The 12,548-nt window shown below is 44.2% G+C and overlaps 1 long non-coding RNA gene across 1 annotated transcript in view; it reads right to left on the reverse strand.

Moving 5' to 3' along the window:
• LOC134483515 (uncharacterized) overlaps positions 1-11,526 on the reverse strand; it is an 18,946-nt gene extending 7,420 nt beyond the window's left edge. The window contains exon 1 of the long non-coding RNA XR_010060344.1: positions 11,229-11,526. This is a non-coding gene — a long non-coding RNA (uncharacterized LOC134483515). The remainder of the gene's footprint in view (positions 1-11,228) is intronic.
• Between the last annotated feature and the right edge of the window lie 1,022 nt (positions 11,527-12,548).

The following is a 12,548-nucleotide window of genomic DNA, read 5'->3' on the forward strand; positions in this document are numbered from 1 at the left end:
TCTGGCTCTTGTGTTGTTTTTAACAAGATGTAGTTCAACCCAGTTTCTTTTGTATATGATCAGATAGAGACAGAGCGGACCCAACTGCTCGGCGCGGTCTAGTCTCAGTGGAGCGCATCATAAACAAAGAAACGGCATGGCACGCTGTCTTCCCTCTCCCTTGCTTTCTTCCCATCAGTTCTTAATCCCAACTGGTCAAATCACAGCCTGCCACCCTCGGATACACTGATTGTATATGGGTGGTCGTGAAAAGAGCCATTTGGGGTCCCTAAGGTGCCTGATTAAGAGGGAGCCTGAGGCTCTCAGAAGCATCCCCACCTAAACTGCATGTCGATGAGAGCCAACAGAGTGAAATAAATGAAAGACTTCCAAATTCGGGAGATCCAGCATCTCCCATGCTTCTTCCAGACCAGGGGCTTTCCAGAAATACAAACCAATAGGACTGATTGTCAATCAATTCCTTGTTACTTTTTGCAACCAGTTAATCTGTATTTAGCAGACAAACTTACTCACTTAGAGTCCAAGAGGTCAGAAACTAATGTTACATAGTTACAATGGAGATGTTAGCAGGACTATATTCACTCTGGGGAATCCAAAGGAAGACCTGGTTCTGTTACCTTTACTAGCAGTTGAGGTTACTGTCATCATCCCTACCCTCCTGGTCTTTGTGTGCCACGGCATCGTCAAGTCTCTTCCACACCTCACTCTGACTAACCTGCCTTCACCTTTTCCTTATGAGGCAATTATTCAACCTACCACATCTGTGTTGAGTTGGCTCAGGTGGGGATTCTTGTAGCTCTATTTTGTAACTTTCCCGTGGAGGTCAAGTATCATATGCCCTCCTGCCTTGACTGCACATTACGGGTTTTAAGACGTGGGCTTACTCAGAAGAAATGCTATTAGAATGTAAATTATTTGGTTTTAATTCTCACTAGAGCAGGCTGTATATTTGCTTTCGGGCTTGGATTATTCATTTACCATATGCAGATTAAATACTTATGATTTGCCCAATTCACAAGGTTGTTATGAAATTCAAATGGCATAAACTACTAAATTTATACTGTGGGCGTATAGAAAGTACTTTATTTTATCTCATGTGGGTACCATCTTTTAAAATAATAATTTAATCACCGATAGTAAACGTGGTTTTGGAACATGGATCTGTAATTGCATTTGCATATATATTTTTTTTTGTCTAACTAAAATGATAAGATGCCAGAGAGCTTCTCAGTGGTCAAGAACACTTGCTCTCCCTACTGCAGAGGACTCAGATTCGATCCACAGAGATTTGAGGACCCACATGGTGGCTCACAGTCAGACCTAACTAACACCAGTTCCAGGGAATACAATGTCCTCTTATGACAAGGTCAGTAGTCATGCACATGGTACACACACATACATATTTATGTATATAAATACATACAGGGAAAACACCCATATACATAAAAAATAAACTGTTAAAATATGTTGAAGAAGATAAGGGTATTCCTTAGGTTAATAATGATAGAGAACAAGGGTGGAGGGGCCTGAGGAGATGAGTCAGAGTATTGCTTTTCGAGAGGACCTGAGCCCAGTTCTTTGCACTCATGTTGGGTAGCCCTTGCACGCCCCTAACCCCAGCTTTAGAGGATGTGATACTCTCTTCTGACCTTCCCAGGCACCTGCACTAACATGCACATACCAGCATACGGAAATATACGTTAAACATAAAAATATAATCTTTAATAAAAGATAACTCTCCCCCGGTCTCAAAATCTACTTGGAAAAAAAATCCAATCAAATAAATTCAAAAGGAATAAAACCAACTTGAATGGAAGGAAATGGATGGCTCTTAATGCTACAGATGGGGAAGATGGGCTGGGTACTGTGAAATCCACTCGGAGAGATAGGGGCGTGAGGGGGCAATGGGCTCTCTCATAGATATGAGGCGTGTCAGAGATCTCCTTCATCACTAGTCTTTCTTGAGACCCCAGAGGTGGAACACTGGCAAGGGGGCAGGCGAAAGGCATGGGGGCTGGGATGGTATATCTCTGTCGAGTTCAACGTTTCAAATTTCCTGAAATGATTTGGAAGGAGGAAAATCTGTGGACGCACATCTCATAATCTATAAAATGCGAATCTGGGGTCATCTGAGAAACACATCTCTGGGCAGGGTATTTTCTGGAAGGACTAACTGAAGGGAACCTCCCCTCCTCACACACCCCCAAATGGCCAGCAGCTTCCAGCAGAAGTCAAGATACAAGAGGTTGGAGTGAGTTACGCCTGCCTGCCTTCACTCACTGCTGATGAATGCATCTACTGCAGTATCGCAGATGCCTCTGCTGCAACCACCCTCCCTTGACATCAGAACGCATCTTCTTTAATATTTAATATTTGATTGCATGCTCATTGGGGCCCTGTGGCTCTCTAAGAACTATGCAGACCTTCAGCATCAGATTATGACTTTGTGAGCTGAGCAGTTATTAAGTGATTAGCCTGGCTAATATGCAGATGCCTATTGTTAGGTTTCCCAACTCTCATCCTAGAAACCGATCTAATGTTACCTTTCTGGTATATATGGCCAGATAAGCTCTAGGTCTGTTCCTTCAGACAATCCTGAAGGATACAACCTGAAACGAAAAGTAGGAAGAGGGTCAGCAGTCACAGGTGAGAAATTACCACAGAGAAGTTTGCATCGTGGATCTGAAAGAAAGCTTCACCTGAAGGAGGCAGAGGAAATTGACATTTTGGTGTGAGTAGACTTACTGTGACACATCTAACTTTGTTATCGGTATCACCAAGGGGTACTTGGAAAAGAGAAGGGCTTGGTGATAACTGATCAGGGAAGAATCGGCGTTAGACCTAAGCATCTTGACAAATCAAAATAGAGAAGGAATTGAAGCAAAAGGGTGCATAGCATTTAAAAAAGGGGGGGCAGGAGAGATGGTTCTGTAGGTCAAAGTATTCGTTGCCAAACCCAAAGACCTGAATTTGATTTCCCTGGGACTTACATGGGCTAGGACCCTGTGGCACAATCCCTAACCCTACACACACACACACACACACACACACACACACACACACACACAGAGAGAGAGAGAGAGAGAGACAGACAGACAGACAGACAGACAGAAAATCAGTGAAACAGAGACAGAGGCAGACAGACAGACAGACATAAGCAAATAACTAAATAAAATGTAATGATATATGTGATGGTTTGTATATGCTTGCCCAGGGAGTGGCACTATTTGGAGGTGTGATCTGGTTGGGTGTGGGCTTTAAGACCCTCACCCTAGCTACCTGGAAGTCAATCTTCCACTAGTAGCCTTCAGATGAAGAGGTAGAACTCTCAGCTCCCCCTGCACCAAGCCTGCCTGGATGCTGCCATGTTCTTGCCTTGATGATAATGGATTGAATCTCTGAACCTGTAAGCCAGTCCCAATTAAATGTTGTCTTTTATAAGACTTGCCTTGGTCCCACCTGGGGATCCAGCCCATATACATACAGCCACCAAAACCAAGACAATATTGCTGATGCCAAGAAGTGCATGCTGACAGGAGCCTGATATAGCTGTCTCCTGAGAGGCTCTGCCAGAGCAGGATAAATAAAGAGGCAGATTCTCCCAGCCAACTATTGAACCAAGAGTAGGGTCCCCACTGGAGGAGTTAGAGAAAGGATTGAAGGAGCTAAAGGGGTTTGCAACCCCATAAGAACAACAGTACCAATCAACCAGAGCTCCCAGGGACTAAACCACCATCTAAAGAGTACTCATGGACAGACCCATGGCTCCAGCTGCATATGTAGCAGAGGATGGCCTTCTTGGGCACCAATGAGAGGAGAAGCCTTTGATCCTGCCAAGGCTCGAGCCTCCAGTGTAGGAAGATGTCAGGCGGGAAGGGGTGAGTGGATGTGTGGGGGAGCACCCTCATAAAAGAAGGGGGGATGAGATAGGGAGTTATGGACCGGAAACCAGAAAGGAGGGTAACATTTGAAATGTAAATTAAAAGATCCAATAAAAAAATTAAAAAATGAAAAAAAAAACTTGCCTTGGTCATGGTGTCTGTTCACAGCAGTAAAACCCTCACCAAGACAATATATTTTTTAATTTCCCAGAGAAGGAGAAACCTCTAGAAAAATGTATAACTATAAATGTATATCTTCCTAAGCAGATTCTTTAGCCAGGAGATGAAACGTTTCAGGCCGAGATCATCTAACACACAAGTTCAGGGAGGGAAGCAGCTAAGGTAGTGTGGAAATGAGGTAGGTCAGTCTCTCCATGGTTCTACTCACACACTGTGGGGCTGTGTTCTGAGAAATGTACCATTGGGCAATTTTGTCATTATGCTAATGTCACAGAGTTGTACAATCTGTGACATAACTAGGTGATGAAATGGCGTAGGACTGTGTGTGGCTTCTCAGTGCCTGGCATGTTACTGTGAGGTTCACAGCATTACATACCACACTAGTTAATACAGTACATCTGGCATTTTCACATGTACAATATATCGCAAAATCACTCTCCAACATAGAGTCGAGCCAGCTCCCCTGCCCTGAACTAGGAGTTTGTACCATGAATTGAGTTGCCCAACCGATAAAAATACAAACAGGCGGATCAGATCTTATGGTTCTTACTTTGAAATACAGATTTTCGTATTATTATTCAAAATACAGATTTTCTTATTATTCAGGTGAGATCAGGCCAGGAGATCAGTTGTAACTGACAGCTTGCTGCTCGTAGCTCCCCAAAAGCGGGGCCATGAGACACATGTACATCGCCTGTCGAGGTTTCAGGGACTTGAGGAGGCAGAGGAATGAAGACAAACCCAGGTCTTTATTGTCTCTGCGAATGTGACACAGTTAAGCTTCAGATTGGCTAGCATGCTGGCTAGCTTTGCCAACACGACTGGCTGGAGTCATCTGGAGGAGGGAATCCCAATCAAGAAAATGCCTCTATAAGATCCGGCTCTTAGCAAGCCTGTAAGGGCATTTCATTAGTTACTGATTGAGAGGGGAGGGCCCAGCCCATTGTGGTTAGAGCCAACCCTTGACTGGTGGACTTGGGTTCTTGCAGGCTGAGTAAATTATGGAGAGCAAGCCGGTAAGCAGCACCCCTCTATGGCCTCTGCATCAGGGCCGACCCTGGGCTGGTGGGCCTGGGTTCTGTAAGAAAGCAGGCTGAGCAAGTTATGGAGAGCAAGCCAGTAAGCTGCACCCCTCTATGGCCTCTGCATCAGCTCCTGCCTCCAGATTCCTGCCCTGAGTTCCTATCTTGACTTCCTTTGATAATGAACAGTGATGTGTAAGTGTAAGTGAATGAACGTTGCCCCTCCTCCCCCCAAGTTACTTTGGTCATGGTATTTCATCACAGCAAATAAGAAACCGGAATTAAGATACTAGGATGAATACTTTTTCTTTCTAAAGATTTTACTTTTATTTTAAAATAATGTGTGTCTGTGCATGTGACTGTGGTACCACAGAATCCAGTAGTTCCCCTGGAGCTGGTGTATAAGTAGTTGTGAACAGATTGACATGGGGGTTGGGAACTAGGGATCCAGGGAAACCAGTTGGGGTCCTTTGAAAAAGCAATACATATTCTTAATTGCTGAGTCATCTCTCTAGTCCTAGTTTGAATAATTTCAGCCCCCCCCCCAGTGTTAAGGTCAGCCCCTTCTTAGGTGGTACCAGGTCTTCTGTGTGCGGTCTCTGTGGAATGAACTTTGGATTTCCAGTTCTCACTTGAAAAGTGCATTCTCCAGTTGGCTGCTATTTCTAGCAATTAGCAAACCCTGGGATGAGTGGTCTTTGCTGGGGAGATCCAAGTCTCAGATGTGGAAGCATCCAGAAGCACAGGAAAAAAAACAAACAGATCGAAACACCCCTCCCCGCCTCCAACTGGGACTAATATAGTGCTATTCAAAAGGCTCTCAACAGACTATGAAGCAGGACCCAAAAGAAATTGTTTATCACACTGTGCCAAAATTGTCATTTACAGAGCACACAATGTAATATTCAATTAAAGCCTAATAAAATTACATGACATGTCACATCCCTGAGTTCCGGGGGGGGGGGTATACTTCTGATAATTTCCTGTTGGAATGCTTGAAAGAAAGTTGTTTTCCTCAAAATTAGATATTCTATGCACGCACTGCTGAAAATTTTTTACTTTCAAGGCAGTGTGCTGGTAATGTCTGCTCTGAAAATTTGTATTTCATTCTATGTAAATGAGTGCCTGTACAAAGAGTAAAACTAATAAATTTTAATAACAAAAATACTAGAAGAAATACATAGCGGGATATAGCTTCATACACACGCCCATGGAGACTCCAGGCTCATAAGTTTGCATGTAATTGGAACCTGGGATGTGTGAAAAATCTGACTCCCAGCCTCCAGGATAAAAAGGAATTTAAGATTCCAGGCAAACAGGTGAAAGACAAAGGCAAGAATATTTATCGAGTCGGTGGGAGAGCTTGGTGACAGATCCAGTCATCCTGTGCCTGAATGTACCCTAAGCAACAGACTTTTTCTTTCATTTGCTAAAATAAATACCCTTAATATGAAGAATCTGGAAGGTGCCTTACTGCAGAGATGGACGAGGGATTGAAAGCAAAACTAATTTATTTTGCAGAAATGGCTGGCCCTTTCATAGCACTGTGGAGGCCATGGAACCATGGACTAACGTTTGGTGAGAGAAAGAGAGGAAGAGAGAGAGAGAGAGAGAGAGAGAGAGAGAGAGAGAGAGAGAGAGAGAGAGAGAGAGAGAGAGAGAGGAAGGGAGGGAGAGAGACAGAGAGAGAGAGAGGAAGGGAGGGAGAGAGACAGAGAGAGAGACAGACAGACAGAGAGAAACAGAGAGAGAGAGAGAGAGAGAGAGAGAGAGAGAGAGAGAGAGAGAGAGAGAGGAAGGGAGGGAGATAGAGAGAGGGAGATAGATAGATAGATAGATAGATAGATAGATAGATAGATAGATAGATAGATAGATGTGTGGTATTTTCCTGAAGGTCAGTTGTACTTTAAAGCAGATGTTTGGGATCTAAAGGAAGACATTGGAGGGGTTTCTAATTAAAATCACAAGTGACAGCACTGTTGCCTGTGAGGGTATACAGCAAACAATACAAAAAAATGGGAGTTAAAATTTCCTTTAAAGAGAGAGGAAATGGAGCATCCAAATAGGATGAGATAGAAAGAGGACATTGTTGGCTCATTGGTTATATAAAAGTCTCTTATTCAAAAAAAATAGACATCAAGTCTCTGTAAACAAAGACAGAATCTGTACTTGAGACAAATTTACTAATAGCATGGAAATTTTTGACATAAAATCTATACATGCTCGACTCACTTGCAAGCACCATATACATTAAGTTCTCTTAAGACTCCATTAACTTTCCACTATTTCGTATTTGTGGAAGAGGAAGATTGCTGTATTTTTCAATGACTTTGCAAAACCTTTAAGGTAGTTAGCATTTCTTCCCCCAGACTGGTGCACTTGTTACAGACTGAAAGGGAGAATTCAAACGCTCAGAGCATTTGCCACCCGGTGCCTGTTTCCTCACACATTCAGAGCATTCCCTGTATTTACTTTGATGAGACCTCAATTCTCCCTATTTACACCGAAACCCAATCAATAACTCATTTATGCATGAGCACTGGGAACAGTTTTAAGAAGGAATTGAAATGACAGGAATACATACCATGCTGGGAACCAACATTTATTTCCATGTACGCCTCAAGCCTGGGCCCTTCATGACCATTTATGTTGCCTAAGCAACTTCCAGACTATCTCATTTGCTCGCCGGATAGCTCGAGCAAGACAAGGTAGGTATTGACTAGGCTCTTACAGATGAAGAATTTGTAGCTTATGAGAGGCAAGCTATGAAGCAGCAATGACAGGCAAGTTCTAGAAAGTATTAGACCATTAGGAGGGATCTTACACAAGGTTTGACACTAACTAGAGGGACGAATGTCACCCATGGACTCCTGTCTTCTCATTCAATGGTGATGCTCCCTGCCAATTATCTCTCAAATTTGTAATAGTTCAGTACATCCTGACTATTCTTCTGCCTCCAGCATTCTTGCTATCACGTTGGGAAAACCAGTTCCGTCAGCCTGTCCTGGAGAGGGTGGAGTATTTACTCAATACATGCTCGTCAGACACCGGTGCTCACTCCGACTTTGCGATACATTTAAAACATACAGCATATAGGCATGCTTGCCACCTTCTTAGTTCCGGTTTACAGCAACCACCTATTCGGAGCCTAGTACTCCCCAGCAGGCTGTGGCCGCAGTTCATATATTTATAAGATGAAGTCCAATCACTTTGACATGGTACAACTCCTGAGGATTGTTCCGCTGCCTGACATGTCCCTAAAGCTCCAGCCACACTTACTCCCATCCATTGCTTTTACATTTCAACCCCCAAAGAGCCTGTGTACACTTTGCCCAAGCCTGGTTCACTCTGCACGTGGACAAGGCTGGATCTGGTCTCCTTGCCTTCTCTTATCTAGAATTTTCCCAAAATACTGGAAAACTGGCTAATCACTGCACATCCTTAATGAGTCAGCTCAAATTCTACATTCTCAAATTCTACAGCTTCTTCAATCTTTTCCTATGCTCAGCCGTTGGCTGTGTGTTATTATTGAGTCTGGCATGTTAGTTTATACAAGTTTTCAGCCTGGGGCAGTTTTACTGCAAAGGAGACAAGATGTCTAGAAAAATTTTGGTTATAACAACTGGGGTGATGCTCTTGGCATCCTGGTGGGAAGAGGCCTGAGATGCTGTTCCAAGCCTTGAAAAGGCTTGAAAACTTGATGAACAAAAAAATGTCTGGGAATGGAAAACCTGAAGCTGGCGAGCCTCCCACAGGCAGAGGCTCGGCTTTTCTTTAAATTTATTTTTTCCTTACGTGTATATGTGTGTGTGTCTGTCTGTCTGTGCACCACATGCATTCGAGCTCCTTTGGATGACAGAAGGGGGATGTTAGGCCTAGCACCCCCTTGGAAGTAGATTTACAGATGGTAGTGAGTCACCGTGTTGAAGGCAGGAGCCAAACCCTGGTCTTCCAGATTAGCATCCCAGTGCTTTAACCGCTGAGCCACCTGTCCAGTCTTCCGAAGCTCTGGTTTATTTGTAATTGCATCTTCAGCACCAAGCTCAAAGCTGGGGCACGCTTCATTGGTATTTTTTTTCTCCATCTTTATTAACTTGGGTATTTCTTATTTACATTTTGATTGTGATTCCCTTTCCCGGTTTCTGGGCCAACATCCCCCTAACTCCTCTCGCTCCCTTTCTCTATGGGTGTTCCCCTCCCCACCCTCCCCCCATTACTGCCCTCCCCCCAACAATCCCGTTCACTGGGGGTTCAGTCTTAGCAGGACCCAGGGCTTCCCCTTCCACTGGTGCTCTTACTAGGATATTCATTGCTACCTATGAGGTCAGAGTCCAGGGTCAGTCCATGTATAGTCTTTGGGTAGTGGCTTAGTCCCTGGAAGCTCTGGTTGCTTGGCATTGTTGTTCATATGGGGTCTTGAGCCCCTTCAAGCTCTTCCAGTTCTTTCTCTGATTCCTTCAACGGGGGTCCCGTTCTCAGTTCAGTGGTTTGCTGCTGGCATTCGCCTCTGTATTTGCTGTATTCTGGGTATGTCTCTCAGGAGAGATCTACCTCCGGTTCCTGTCGGCCTGCACTTCTTTGTTTCATCCATCTTATCTAGTTTGGTGGCTGTATATGTATGGGCCACTTATGGGGCAGGCTCTGAATGGGTGTTCCTTCTGCCTCTGTTCTACACTTTGCCTCCCTATTCCCTGCCAAGGGTATTCTTGTTCCCCTTTTAAAGAAGGAGTGAAGCATTCCCATTTTGGTCACCGTTCTTGAGTTTCATGTGTTCTGTGTGGCGTTCCATTGGTATTTTCTAAAGACGCGATAGGAAAGAGAACACGGTAGGTGATTATAAGTTGCTTCAAGTGTTTGTGAAATGGTAGAGATACAGGTGTCACTCAGACCATTCTGACTCAGAGGTCCAAGTTTTGAGGAAGGAGGGCGACGGCAGAGAGAATGGGAATGAGGGGCAGAGAAATCATGGGAATTCGTGATGGACGTTCCAGTGGCAGAGGAGGTTATCAGAAAGTGTCAGAGTCACATTAATGGTCACCTTTCAACATCTTAATTCTATGGATTAGTTTTTGAATATCTGTATTATAGCCAATCAAGATCGATTGCATATGTAATTTCAATATGCAAGTTTATTTTTTTTTCTTCTGTTAAGCTTAGAAATGCAGGGTTGGGGAGATGGTCTAGTTAGCAAAGTGCTTGCTTTGTAATGGGTAAGGAGCTGCGTTTGACCCACAGAACCCATGTTAAAAGATGACTGGGTGTGACACACACACTTGTATTCCAGTGCTGGGAGGTAGAGACAGATGGACCTTGGGCTTGCTGGTCGGTCACCCACCCCAGCTCAGCTTGGCAAAATTTCAACCCAGTAAGAAAAAAAAAATAATCCCAGGATGGGTGGCACCTGAGAAAACCTATCCAAAGTCAGACTCAAACTTCCACATGCAGGCCATACTCAAGCTTTCGCACACATAAGCATTGCACGTGCCATGCCCTATACATACCTGCATGGGAACCAACACACACACACACACACACACACACACACACACACACACACACACACACACACACACCACACACACACACACAAACACACAAACACACACTTAGGAAAAAGAGAAACAATGTGAGTGCCCTGAATGTTGATCCTACAGTATTTCATTACATTGCATAGCCTGGGGTCCCATTTTGGTCTTTCTCCCTGTTTACTCCAAGCAAACTCCCAGTGTGAAAGCAAGGCTTCCCTTTTAGGAAAGAACACCACGTGTGAGGGCCACTTTCAACTGTCAGGCTCAAATCAAATGGAAAACAGCTTCGAAGTTTAAAATAGTTCTTTAAATTTTCATGCCTTTCTGAAGAGTGTATTATGTTAATCAATATCATCCAGGAAGGCATTGAATTACTACCAAGAGTAGTGCTTGAAATACTGCCAAGGGTTGTAGGGAAAAAAAAATCCTAAAAAACCCTAAAACGCTAGAAATTTCGTGCCAGGAAGAGCCTGTTTTGAAGCCACCAGTAAACAGAATCTGGGAATCCAAGATTCTCTTAATTAAATATTATTGACTTAAATTTTGTAATAGCACGCATTCCTCCCAGAGGCAGCTAAAAGCCTGAGAATGCTCTTTCTGCTTATGGGAAATCTCACCTGATCTTTATGAGTTGGACTGTGAAACATCCACCACAGGATCACGTGTTTGCATATTGGATCTCCAGTCCTAGCACTATTCGAGCTTGTAGGGTGTGGTGAGGTGTGATGGTTTGAATAAGAATGGCCGCCAACAGTCAGGGAATGCACTGTTAAGGATTAGGAGGTGTGGCCTTGCAGTGGGTGTGGCCTTGGAGTGGGTGTGGCCTTGTTGGAGAAAGTACGTCACTAGATGTGGGCTTTGAGGTTTCAAGTGATCAAGCTGAAGCCAGTGCCTCTCTTCTTCCTGCTGCTTGGTGATCTGGATGCAGAACCCTCAGCTACTTCTCCAGCACCCTGTCTGCCTGCATGCTGCCATGCTTCTTGCCATGATGACAATGGACTAAACCTTTGAACTGTAATTAAGGCCCAGCGAAATATGTTCCGTTATGACAGTTGCAATGGCCATGGTGTCTCTTCACAACAATAACACACTGACTGAGACATGGGGCCTTTTGGAAGTGGAACCTCATTGGCAGGCTAAGCCCAGCCATGTTTCTGGTCACTTCCTGTTCTCTGCTTCTTGATTCTCCAAGATGTGAGCATGATCTGCTGTGAAGTCCCATTACCTGGCTGCTCACTCGCCATAACTTCCGTGACACAGAGGACTGATCGTCTCTGGAATTGTCCTATTACCTCTGGGTAACAGGAAGGCACTTGGCTTTTCTCGAAACCTATGTAGCCAGTAACAGTTAAGAAACAGCGTTGGCATTGGTGACCACACACCGTTCTTAGCTGATTATTTCAGAGACCTTAACTTGTTCTGTCACTTTGGGATGCACGCCAGTGCGACTTGATAGACGAAATGTCTCCTACTCATAACTAGGCTGGCGTCACATTAAACTAGAACCCAACGCCTGATGTCACATTCTAAAGATGGAGGGTTTATTTTTCTCTCCTAAGGGGTGTGTGTGTGTGTGTGTGTGTGTGTGTGTGTGTGTGTGTGTGTGTGTGTGTAGGCCAGATGTGTCAAATGCCCCTGGAGATAGAGGTACAGACTGTTGGGAGCCGCCCAACATGGGTGACGGGAAACCAACTCCTGTTCTCAGCACCAGCAGTGAGTGCTGAGAGCTGCCATTTCTCTAGCCCCACATCACACCCTAGAGTTAAAGGCTCCATCTCTCTGTGGTTCACGTATATTTTCTCCTCGTGTTTTAAGTCTTGTTTTTGACTTTGAAGAAATGCTCTGTGCTTTTATGCACAACCAGACTCCACAGTCTATGTCTTTCCTATAAAAGCATTTTATCTACAACTGTCTACAGATGATACCTGAAGTGTTTG

This window comes from Rattus norvegicus, chromosome 19 (genome assembly GCF_036323735.1).
Source record: "Rattus norvegicus strain BN/NHsdMcwi chromosome 19, GRCr8, whole genome shotgun sequence".
In the NCBI taxonomy this organism is placed as follows: Eukaryota; Metazoa; Chordata; class Mammalia; order Rodentia; family Muridae; genus Rattus; species Rattus norvegicus.